The sequence below is a fragment of the Pinus tabuliformis genome, chromosome 9 (assembly GCF_031772625.1).
Source record: "Pinus tabuliformis cultivar Carrire ecotype Pingquan chromosome 9, CPIR1, whole genome shotgun sequence".
NCBI classification, from domain to species: Eukaryota; Viridiplantae; Streptophyta; class Pinopsida; order Pinales; family Pinaceae; genus Pinus; species Pinus tabuliformis.
Window position 1 is genome coordinate 1,530,778,393 of NC_142307.1, and position 13,221 is coordinate 1,530,791,613.

Sequence of the window (13,221 nt, forward strand, 5' to 3'; positions counted from 1 at the left end):
CCCTGTGGAGGGCATGCACAGTGAAACAAGGGCAGAATGACAGGAATGTTCTCCGGCTCCATGGTAATGCAGGTAATGGCCTTGCCTCAACTAGAGCAGGCATTAAATGCCGCATGCGAGGTGCCATGAATATCATTCATGTTGATCTTGGGATGGTTGCAGAGGGCCATGTGGCCACCCTGCCCGCCTTCGGCCCGTCTCATCAACATAATCGCCTTAATTAACACCCGCCATAGATTTAAAATTTAAAATAGATTTAAAAGTTTAAGGCCATTGAATATAATGGAGTTCCGAATCGAGGAAGTTAATTTTTTAGACAGAGGTACATGCATATTCAAATCCAACTTACCAACTTAAATATTTGGTACACACATATTCAAAATAGATTTAAAAGTTCAAGGCCATTGAATATAATGGAGTTCCGAATCGAGGAAGTTAATAAATATTCAAATCCAACTTACCAACTTAAATATTTGGTACACAGATATTCAAAATAGATTTAAAAGTTCAAGGCCATTGAATATAATGGAGTTCCGAATCGAGGAAGTTAATAACTTTTTAGACAGAGGTCCATGCATATTCAAATCCAACTTACCAACTTAAATATTTGGCACGCAGATATTCAAAATAGATTTAAAATTTCAAGGCCATTGAATATAATGGAGTTCCGAATCGAGGAAGTTAATAATTTTTTAGACAGAGGTCCATGCATATTCAAATCCGTAGCCAGTTGTATTTTTTTTTTAATTATACATGGTTAAATTAAAAAAATTATTTTGATATAAATTATTATATAAAAAAAATAAAAGCCAGCTCGTTTAATTTTTAATTTCTTAAAGCGAATATTCCAAAATGTATCCCCGAAGTAGGAACGTTGACTTGAATGCGGATCTATTTCATCTGTTTCCTTCCTTTAATCCAGTTGTTCAACGCTTCAATCCTTCGTTTGTTGTGAACCCAAAACTAATTTTGAAGCATGGAATTAGATCTCCCAGTTATCGATCTTGCGGCCCTTCACTGGAAATCCAAAGCAGAAAGCGATGAGCAGCAACTGAGGAGAAGCGATGAAGAGCTTCAAAAATTGAGGGACGCTTGCCAACAATGGGGTTTTTTTCATGTGATCAACCATGGAATCAACCCAACTCTTATTGGAACAGTAGATTCCATTGCTCGGGATATGTTTTCACTGCCAACTGATATCAAACAAAAGGCCATTTTACCAACTTTCTTTACTGGTTATATCCAGCCGGAGATACGTCCCATGGGATATTCCTAAAGATATACCTGACATGAGATCTGTTATGAGAATTATATGTTATTAACATAGGGTCACTGAAGGTTTCTCTAAGTTTTCCTACCTTATAACATCCTTACAAAAGAAATGAGTTAGAATTATCTATACCCAAAAGTGTCAATAAGGCTTTGATCGGTTGAAATATCTGTTAATCATAGCTCCCAATCTTAAGGCTTTTTTTTCCAATAAAGATTATACAATGTGTAAATATGCTTGTTTTGAGGGATAAGGTGGAGTGTTAATGAAAGATAACCATGTTATATCTTATGAGTCTATATATAAGTCTAGGAAGCTAAAGGAGCATGAAAAGAATTATCTTTTGTATGACCTAGAGTTAGTTGCGGTAATGCATGCTTTAAAAATGTGGTGACACTATCTTTTGGGTAATAAATTATTAATATTATATTGGCCTGAAATATTTATTTAGCCAACCATATTTAAATTCAAGGAAAACAAAGTGGATGGCTTTCTTTAATGAATTGATTTTTGAAATCAAACACATCAAGGGAAAAGAAAATAAAATTGCAGATGCATTGAGAAAAAGTTTAAATCATATTTATGTGATCTCTACTAGCAATAGTAAAACAATTAGTAATGAATAGATTAGGACTACAAACGTAGAAGATCAAGAATACTAAATTGATAAATGAAACTAGCCTAATAGAACATATTTTTCTTTGGATAGTGATGGTTTCTTGACTTTCAAAAACAACATTTATATCCCAAATGTGCACATAATTAAACAATCGATCCTAGATGAACATTATAAGAGGCCCTTTTCAATTCATCAAGGCTATCAAAAAATTATCAGAACACTTATGAAAGTTTTTTATTGGCCATGAATGAAAACAAAAGTGGCTAAACGTAGAAATTATTCTGTAGATTCAATACTAATGAAATTTGCTAAATCACAAGACATGAAGCTACTCTAGTAATCTTCGGAAGTTAATTCACCATATAGAACAAGACTCATAGACATGAAAAAGGAAACATCACATATGCACATAAATATATCTAGGGGAAAGCAACTTCTCAAACCCCCTTACTATCTATATTGTATTAATTATAGAATAGAGAAGAAATACATACGCTTTCTCAAGCTTGAGCACACCCTGCAACTGTATGGTCTATCCCTCTACATGACTGATTGACTTTGGGCAAGACTTAGCCAATTTTTAAGCCCTCCAAGATCCTAATTCATTGTATTGTTCCCTTGGGAATTAGGCCCCTAATTAATAGGAATTTTCCACATCTAGATTGCGCAATTACTTTAGGTCAATTCTATGACTACATGCACCACCTATACAACTTGGAATAGTTTACAACCAATAGTACATTTGCCTTGAACTCCAATACCAACTGGGTAACTCAAATTATCTACATGCATGAGTTAATTTGGGCTCATTTATTAGTTATCTAGATGATCACTCAGTGTGGTTGATGTTCCACTTCCAAAACTTGACCTTCCACTAGTTCCTCCATAAGTTAGAATTAGAATTCACTGTAATAGCATGCATGGCCAACACTATTATGGAGAGTGTGTGGTACCTTGATTCCAGTTCCTCGTTCCATATGATAGGGTGCATGGAGTTTTTCAGTAGCATGGAGGAGAAGGATTCCATATGCATGTCGAATTGGGGGATGACGGGAGGTAGAGTGCTACAGAAATTGGTATTGTCACCTTTGAGAGGGAGGAAGCCTCCCCCCTTTATATTTTTTCATTAACTTTGATCTCCAATTTTTATACCTGTTAATATATAAACCCTTTACCCCCTATACATCCCCCAATATATTATGTCATTTTTTCGTCAATACATATCCCCCAATATGAATGCACATGGTATGGTATTTATCCCCTAGTGAAACCCTCGTGTTCACCTCAAAGACTTTATGTTTGTACCTGGGCTAAAGAAGAACTTGATCTCTATAGCAGTATTAGAGGATAGAGGTTATGATGTTATTTTCAGTAAAGGGAAATCCGTTTTGAGGAACATAGGTACCGGGAAGGTGAAGCAGATTGGAGTTTGAGTCAAAAACCTATACAAACTTGAGGTGGGAGAATGTGTTGCATTGAGAAGCAAGGCATAAAAGGTGTAGAGTCGAGATGTTGTAGAACTTTGGCACAGGAGATTGGGTCATCTACACCATGGTGCCTTAAATATCATGTAAATTAGCATCGGTATCCTTAAAGGATCCCTTAACCAACAGGATCTTTGCAAGGGTTGCACAAAGAGGAAATATGTCAAATCTGCATTCCATGGCCAAGATAGCAGAGAAGATGTAATCCTAGAGTGAATCAACTATAATGTTCGTGGACCCTTTTCTACAACCTCCATAAGAAAATAAGTACTATGTTATTTTTATTGAAAATTTCTCTAGAAAATGTTGGATCTTCTTCATGTAGAAGAAGGAGGATTTTTTCTAAAAATTTGTTGAATTCAATGCATTAGTTGAGAAGGAGATGAGGAGGAATATGAAGGCTCTTAGGAGCGAAAATGGAGGTTAATTTGTTTTGAATGTCTTCAAGGATTTATGTGCCAAAGAAGGTATTTGAAGAGAGTTGATAGCACCCCATAACCCAAAGCAGAATGGGGTAGATGAGAGGAAGAACAAGAGCATATTGGGAGAAGCAAGAGACATGTTGCATGATCGTGGGTCGCCATTGCATCTATGGGTAGAAGCATGCAACACAACAGTCTACTTGCAGAACTGGAGTCATCATAGAATACTTGGCATGATTACACTGGAGGAAGCTTTCTCTGGGGGAAAGCCTGATGTGACTCATTTCAAAAAATTTCGAGCCTCATTTTATTGTCACGCCTCCAAGGATTTGAGAAAGAAACTTGAGCCTACAACAAAGTAGGGATATTTTGTAGGATACGTCAAAAATCCACACAATTACCAGGTGTGTTTAACTTCACTGAGGATGATAGTTGTGAGGAGAGATGTCAAGCTCGATGTGGAGAAGGCTATGTGATTCTCTCTGGAATGAGAGTTAGGTATCCCACCAAAGCAGGAGCTTCTAGCTCCAAAGGGGGAGCCTTAGGATGAGCTTTAGAAGGTTGTGGAGTAGCCACATGCAGTGGAGCAGAAAGGAGGCAGAGTGGAGGTACCACTCAACCAGAATCTTCCATAGAGAGGAGAAAGAGAACCAAAGAAGATGATAGATTACTGCAACATGTTAGGGAGAATGTCGGAGCCCCTACATCATAGCGCAAACAAAGGAGGTAACCTGATAGGTAGACTAAGTACATGGCTCTCATGAAAGAGCTCATTGAGACAGAGTTGTCTTCATTTTAGGAAGCAGTTTCTCAACCTATTTGGGTTGATGCCATGGTGGAATAATACAAATTCATCATGAAGAATAGTGTATGGGGGATGGTGTCGCTACCAGAAGGGAGATCAGTGGTTCGTTCCAAATGGATCTATAAAGTGAAACATGCGGTTCATAGGAGCATCGAGAAGTGCAAGACCAAATTTGTGGACAAAGGATTCTCTCAAGTAGAGGGAGTGGACTATGAGGAGAATTTTACACCAGTTGCAAGATATTCCTCAATTAGATCCATTCTAGCATTGGTTGCACAGATGGGGTGGAAAATACAACAGATGGATATGAAGACCGCCTTTCTCAATGGTGTTGTTGAGGAGGAAATTTACATAGAGAAGCTAGAAGGATTTGAGACATATGATCGAGAGTCACATGTGTGTAGACTCAGGAGAGCGTTGTATAGTCTTAAATAGATTCCCCAAGCATGGTACACTCGGATCGATAGTTATCTTAGTGGATTGGTCTTCACCAAAAGTGAAGCAAATGTGAACCTCTATCACATTGTGGTGGATGGTAAGTTGATTATTCTTGTTTTTTATGTTGATAATTTAATATTGAGAGGTGATGAGCAGTTGATCCGCTCTTGCAAGGGAATTTGAGATGAAAGACATGGGCTTAATGCATTACTTCCTCGGGCTAGAAGTATGGCAAGATGATCGTGAATTGTTTGTGTCTTAGGGGAAGTATGCATCTGAAACACTTCAGATATTTCACATGGATAATTATAAGCCCATGGACACAACTCTAGCTACAAACTTAAGGAAGGAGAATTCTAATTCAGGTGAAGAAGCTCATATGCTACCATTTACCGGCAGCTTGTAAGGTCTTTGATTTATATTATGAACAGAAGATATGACATGTGTTATGTAGTAAACCAGCTTAGTCAAGCTATGATGAGGCCTACCAAGTTGTATTGGAAGGCTGCAAAACATGTGTTACGGTACCTCAGAGGCACTACCGAGCATGGATTATGGTACAAGAGGACATAGAGAGTGAAGCTACAAGGAATCATCAATGTAGGTTGGGCAGGGAGTCCATCGGACAAGAACATTACTTCAGGTGTTATCTTCAGTGTTGGGTCTGCAGTTATTTCCAAGTACAGCAAGAAGCAAAGGTTAGTGGCACTCAGCTCAGCAGATGATGAATAAATGGTTTCAAGTCAAGAAACATGTGAGGCCATATGGATGAGAAAAATACTTGTGGGTATTTTCAGTCAGGAGATGGATCTAATAGTGATGTATTGTGATAATTATAGTTGCATTAAGCTCTCTGAGAATCTGTTATTTCATGACAAGTACAAGCACATAGATATCTAGTATCATCATTTGTGGGACTGTGTGCAGAGGATAATAGTGTTTCTATAGTACATTCCAACTGAAGGGCAAGATGCCAACATCTTGACAAAGGCACTTTCAAGAGGTAAATTTGAATTCCATAGGTACAAGATAGGGGTGGTGAAAAATCCCTTTCTTACTAAGAGGGAGTGTTAAAAAAATGTAGCAAGGAATACTCAATTTGGCTTTAGCCTTATTTAAATTGAGTAAATCAAAATTCCACATCAACATGACAACTTTGAGGTAGTTAACTAGTGTGACATGGCTCTTTTCACTTAGTTAGCTCAGTAAATTCAAGTTAGGGGCTTGGGGTCTAGTTATGCATGTGTTGATTGCTAAAATTTATCAATCTAGTTAAGTTATTTTTAGTTGAGTTCATTTAATTGACCTCTAACTATTGATAGAATCAGTTTAAGGTCAGTTGTGTAATGGAACAATAGTCTAACTCATAGATCTATCAGTTAACTGATCAATCATCCCAAAATAGTTAATGCATGCATGGAATTTGAATTCCTCAGCTGAAGTGGAGATGACAAGGCCAGTGTAACATGCGTTGCATACTAGTTTGAGTGTACAGTTGTTGCATGCAGTCAGAAGATCAATACTTGGGAATTGCACAAGAAAGTAGGAGGAAATTCCTATCTTTTAGGAGTTAATTTCCTCTAGAATTGTGCAAGCAAATAGGAGGCTAGATGAGCAGATAATTGTCTAAGTGCTGGCCAGAGTTTCTCATTCAGTAGAGAGAAAAATTATTTTTTTGCGGGTTGTGCTCAGGTTTGGAGCAAGCAATTGTAATAGTTTCTTTATTCAACTGATTAATGGAAAGAGGCTTGAGGAGTTTTTCCAAGTTGGCTTCCCCTAGAAATCACTGTGTACTTGTGGTTTTGCTTGTTGCATGTCTATCCATGTTGTTCTATATTGTGATTTCCATTTTGTGGATCAGTAAAATAGAATTGTCTCTTGTTTTTTAGTTGAAATCTTGAGCAATTTGCAATTTATATCAAAACTTATATATAAATATATAACTATTTTTGCGTTAAGATAGAGTTGCCATATGGTATTTAAAAAATAATAATAATAATAACAAAAAAATTTATTTTATTACCACCCATAAATAAAATATTTGGATGTCCATACTAAATAACAAACATTTATAACAATGGTATATAGAGATATAAAACTAACTGAAAAAAGAAGAATAAAAACATATATTTTCAAGTATGGGGAAGATTTGTAATTCTTTTAGTTTAAAAAATATCTCAATGTAAGCCTTACATAAAAAATTTGAATATTGATGTTAAGTAAAATATTTCGATATTAACATCATATGAAACTCATCTAGTTCTTAATATGAAGTTTATATGTGGCATTTAAATATATTGATGCTAAAAAGAATTATAATATTTTTATTAAAAAAATATTTTAGTATGCATGGTTAAATAAAATATTTTAGTATTATACATATAGAGACTTCCCAACATGAGGGAGATTTGTATTTAAAAATATATTAATACCATAAAATAATTTAATGTGGATGATGTAGGCCATATATAAAATATTTCAATGCTCTTTACATAGATCATACATATTTTATATAAAGAAATTGAAAATGAAGGAGATATGTAATTCCTTCCATTTCAACATAGAAATTATACATGATTGGTACAAATATATATTGAAAACCAACATAAATTCATCTTAACCCTAAATTTATCAAGCACCTAGAGGAGCCAAATCTGTTGAGATGAAAACATCTCTTAAGTTTTGTACTCAAAAACTGGCTTTCACCTTACTAGATTTGATCCATCTTAACACATCATAAAGTTGTTGTTAAAGTAAGGGGATATAGATAGAGAGATATGTCAGTGTAAGGGAGACTTGTACTTAAAATATATTAATAACAAAATAATATTTCAATGTCAGCGATGTATATATTATATATGCTCGGCATGGAGTTTATACATGATTTACACATGCACATATAGAGAACCATTATAAATGCATCTCAACCCTAGATTTATAGGAAACCAAAAGAATCAAATCTCTTGAGATACAAATATTTTTTAAGTTTTACACTACAAAAGTGATTTACACTTTGAAGGATTTGATTATTATTATTACTACTATTTTATAACTAAAAAATATTATATTTGTAATACCATCATATTATGAGTATATTTAAAAATATAAGATAGCCATTGCTTATAGATAATAACTTAAGATACATATTATATAATGTTCTTATATATCAATTTCCTAATAAATTTGATATCTAACAATTTTATTTTTTTATTAAATATAACATTTAAATTTTAAATATTAATAAGTGATTTATTAATCCTAATATCAAACCTTTTCATCTAAAAACGATGATAAAAATATTTCGAACATGTTTTATTTTAATCACATACATCAACCCTCTGATTAAATAATTTACCATTTAATTTAAGCTAATTTAAAAACGCCCACCACTAATAACAACATTACACCTTTTAAACTTTTATGTAATCTATATAAATATCACTATTACATTACACTTTTTTAGCTTTTTTGTAACCTATATAAATATCATTATTAATAATATTATATTTTTTAAATTTTTTATTGCACTGAAAGGCACACACTACACCAAAAGGCACCATACTGAGAAGCATCCACTGCACTAAAAAGCACTATACAATTCCGTACGAGGGAGATGTTGTCATCTCTCATTATATTTTAACATAATAAAATACTATTTATATTGACAAATAAAAAAAAAATACTAATAACGAATGTATATATATATATATATATATATATATATATATATATATATATATATATATATATATATATATATATATATATAAAACTGGTTTTTAAATCGTAAAATTGAAATTGACAAAATGAATGTCAATTTTTAGTTTCTTCAAGTGAATATTCCAAAATCTATCCATGAAGTAGAAATGTTGACTTGAAAAAATAGGGTAACTGAATGCGAATCTGTTCATTTGTTTCCTTCCTTTAATCCAATTATTCAACGCTTCAATCCTCCGTTTGTTGTGAACCCAAAACTAATTTTGAAGCACGGAATTAGATCTCCCAGTTATCAATCTTGTTGCGCTTCACTGGAAATCCAAAGCAGAAAGCAATGAGCAACAAGTGAGGGGAAGTGATGAAGAGCTTCAAAAGTTGAGGGACGCTTGCCAACAATTGGGGTTTTTCCATGTGATCAACCATGGAATCAACCCAACTCTTATTGGAACAGTAGATTCCATTGCTCAGGATATGTTTTCACTGCCAACTGATATCAAAGAAAAGGCCATTTTACCAACTTTCTTTACTGGTTATATCCAGTCGGAGATACGTCCCATGGGAAAAGAATTGGTGCCTGAGAGCATGATTCTTCCCAATGACCATATACTCCATCAAGTCTCTTCCAAGTTGTGGCCCCAAGGAAATCATAAATTTTGGTATGTTTTTGAAACACTGATTTTCCTTTCTTTTTTCTTCAAATTAAGTAATTTTGATCATTAGCTATATATAGATTATATAATACTAATATAATTTCATTTTAACTTAGATAGGGAGGAGATTGAGACTTACTAGGTTTTAGATAGACAATCATCTATTAAAGTATTTTTTTGATGTGAAGTCACTAATTCAATTTCTCGCCCACTCCCATCAGGTTTATATATTGAACATGATAAAGATTTTAGAAAAATCTAAATAGTTAGGATGTTTTGTTGAGCTGGTGATTTGTTTTGTTCATTTTATCTGATGTTTTGTTTTGATGAAACTAGCATATCCAAAAATATAAAGGCGGGTTGAGGGAGTTGTCACATGAGATCCTAAAACTCATTATTTCTAGTTTGGGTGGCGACGTCTCTAAACACTACAGATCAGACCCCTTCGAAAATTGTGAATTCAAAATCCGCATGAATTTGTATCATAATAACAAAAACCTGGAAGCAACAACAAAGGATCATCAGATATTCTATGAAGCTCATACAGACATTGTTTGCCTTACTATTCTGTACCAAGATGATGTCGGTGGTCTTCAGATCCAAACCAAGGAAGGAGAGTGGGTCAATACAAAGCCCTTGCCTTGATCCTTTGCTATTAATATCAGCGACTGTCTACAGATCAAACACTGCAACACATCTTTCTTTGAAAATTAGTAATATGTTTGAGAAGTAAAAGACAATATAATTGAATGATGTTTGTAAATGGCAGATGTGGTGATGACTCACCCCAAAAGCTGAGGTGGGTGCCTTCATGGCAACTGGCCCACGTGATCCCTTCTCGTGCTTGTAAACAACTGGGGTTTTTGGTGAGGTTTTAATGGAGCATTAACTCCGCCACCTTTTTGAGGTTGTCTTGGTCACCGTGTTATGGTTCTATGGCACGAGTTTTGGTTGTAGCTTGGGTTGTTGTTGCTGCTAGTTTCGCTCTACTCCTCTGTGCCCTTACCTGGTTCCTTCCGCCCGACGGTAATGGCTCTCTGCCTCCCACTGTTTGTTGGTTCTGGCCTCAGCTTTGGTTCTCTGTTACTAGGTAATGTTAAGATGTTGTATCGACGAGTTTGGTGGCTGCTTCTTGCATAGTTTTTCGAAACAATGTTGGGCTTTGTTTCCGTCCTGGGTATGCAGTGATTTCTCTGTAATTTTAGTTGGTTTGCTACACTTCTGGTTTGTCTCTGCTGCATTTGACTATGTTTATGGTGCACATTCTTGTCAGGTCCTCAGCCCGACTTCCCTGTTGACAGTTCGGCTCTAACACAAGCTAACATCTCTGCTCTGATTTCAGGCTCCCTCTTTGCTTTTCTTCTGCTAACAATTCTGCTCCTTGTGAGCAACTGGGGTTTCGTGGCTCTGTGGCCATGGCTCGAACATTATTGGTCTTGGTGGTGGTTTGCATTTTCTAGTGGTTCGGCTCACCTTAAGGGCTGTCACTGTTTGGTGTGTTGTTGGTCCTGGGTTCGACTATGGAACCTACCCTCCACTTCAGGTAACCTCCAGGGTACTCATATTTACCCTTCTCTCGGTTTATTCTCCATATAACTGGTTATGCTGCCTCTCTAATCGTTGTCTCTTGACTATGCAGGTAATTCGCTCCTCTGTGGTGGTGGCAAGGGTTTGGTCCTTAACGGTTACTGTTTCTTCGCTCTTCCATTCTGGTCTCCACTTGAACCAAGTAGGGTCCTTCCTATTTATCTTATACAGTCCTATAGTTTGTTTTTGTAGAGACGAAGTCTCGTTTTGGTTGGTCCTCAGTTCTGTATGTCTGTGGAAATTTCTAGGTCATTAGTTGGTCGTTGGTGATCGTGGCTCTGCTGAGATTTTGGTTGTGAATTTGAACGCAATTTTTGTACAATTTGGTTCTGGTTGTTGAGCGTGGTCCCATCTCTATTTGTTTAGTCGGCCCTGGGTCACAAGAACCCTTCTTGGTATTTAATGGAAATATCTAAGGATTGTTTGGCAATTGTATATCTTTTTTTTGGAAGGCACTATGCCTTATGCTCTAAACCTGTGTTGGGTTACTAGATGCTGTCTCTGAACTATAACAAATATTTATGTAATGTATGTATATATATTTATAGAAATGATAAATCTTCTACTTGTAAGAATTTCAATGATTTGCTTTCGTGAAGTACCTGAATGAATTCTCTTGCAATGTTTAGTTGCTTTGATGTGATGCATAGTTTTGTTAGCAGTGCCTCAATAATGTAGTTAATTTTGTGCACATTACCAGACTATAGTCATTCATAATAACAATTGTTTGATACCTAAAATGCTTCTCTTTACTGTTTTAAAATATTCTGTCAGAGTTTACATTCTTTGGTTTCTATTCTTCTTTGTTTGCAGCAACCCTTTTTTCATCTTTTGATTGTGTATTTAAGCTGTTGGTAGCCTCATTCAGTTGAGGAACTACCTGCAGTCACAATTTGCAATTACATTCCCTTTTTCTGTTATTCAAGTATTAATTTATTTAAGACTATTCCCTAATATATTTACTCTCAAAAAATAAAAAGTAACGGCATTGACTGTGACAGCCTTCTTGAAAAGAAATAACAATAAAAGTAAATTTAAAAAAAAAAAAGGAAAAAATTCTTAAAGCAGCATGTCCAGCTGTCGCCTCCCTAATTGTATGCTCCTGCATCATGTGGAGTAATTGCAAATACCGTAGTACAAAACACCGTGTGGTGTATGGAGGATGTAAACTGAGGAGGCTGTCAATTTCCTTCTTTATGTTTGTGCAAGACAAAGTTGAAATCATGCTCCTCAACAATTGATTGATCACAAAAACCCTTGCGTGTACAGAGCATTTACATTCAAAGAAATAAGGGTATACTTCAAGAACGTTGGGTCAAGTTTGGGCGGAAGTGATGCTTATTTCTGAATATAGTGGTTTGAGCGACATTCAATGCTCAGAGAATGCCACTATAGTATATGATAATGTATGATAATGATTGCTTTATTATTGAGGTTTAAAACTTTTTAATGTTTTTGCATTTTCAAGAAGGTTTAAATTTATGTTCATTTTTTTCTATGTTTTGTGCTTGATAGATTCGAGGTTAAGATTCATTTACACTAATATAATTATAATGTATCTTTGACATTACTTTTCTTTATTTTGTTACACTGAAGGCCTAACTACAACATTTTTTTATACGGAAATTCTCTCTAAGGTTGATGATTTCAATGTAATAAGTGATTTTTAATCTTCCTTAAGTAATTTGTTTGTTTTTTTTTCTTTAATTTCATATTTAAGTTGAGCCTATGCCAGCTCCAATGTTTGATAATGGAATGACCTATCCACCAACAAAATGTTTCTAAGCTTGGTGGAGCTTGAACACCCCTTGGGATAATTAGATTCCCCTAGAAATGGCTTTCATTCCCCACCTCTCCCCATAAAATTTAAACCTGAAACATTTTAATATTTACTTCATTTTTATATATTATAAAAAAGTTTCTAACATATTCCAAGGAAGAAAAGGACTCCTTATTTTATTAATGGAATGGAGAGATCTGTTACACTTCTCTTTCCACATTGTTTTGTTTATTACTCCCTACATTGCTAGGGATTATAGTTTCCCATTACTTATCAAACGATGAATTCTTTCTAATATTTTTCATTTTTTCATAAATTAGAATAAAGAAAATTATATATTTATTTTATTTTTGAAAAAAATTATTAGTTTCTAAATTTGTAAATTACATTATAATAATATATTTATCAAAAGACAATGTTCTAAATAACTTTTAAAATTTATGCATCCA

General features: G+C 34.7%; 1 pseudogene; it reads left to right on the top strand.

Moving 5' to 3' along the window:
- The first annotated feature begins 976 nt into the window (after positions 1-976).
- Positions 977-12,340, top strand: LOC149154438 (C4-beta,C20-epoxidase-like; annotated as a pseudogene).
- The last annotated feature ends 881 nt before the right edge of the window (positions 12,341-13,221 follow it).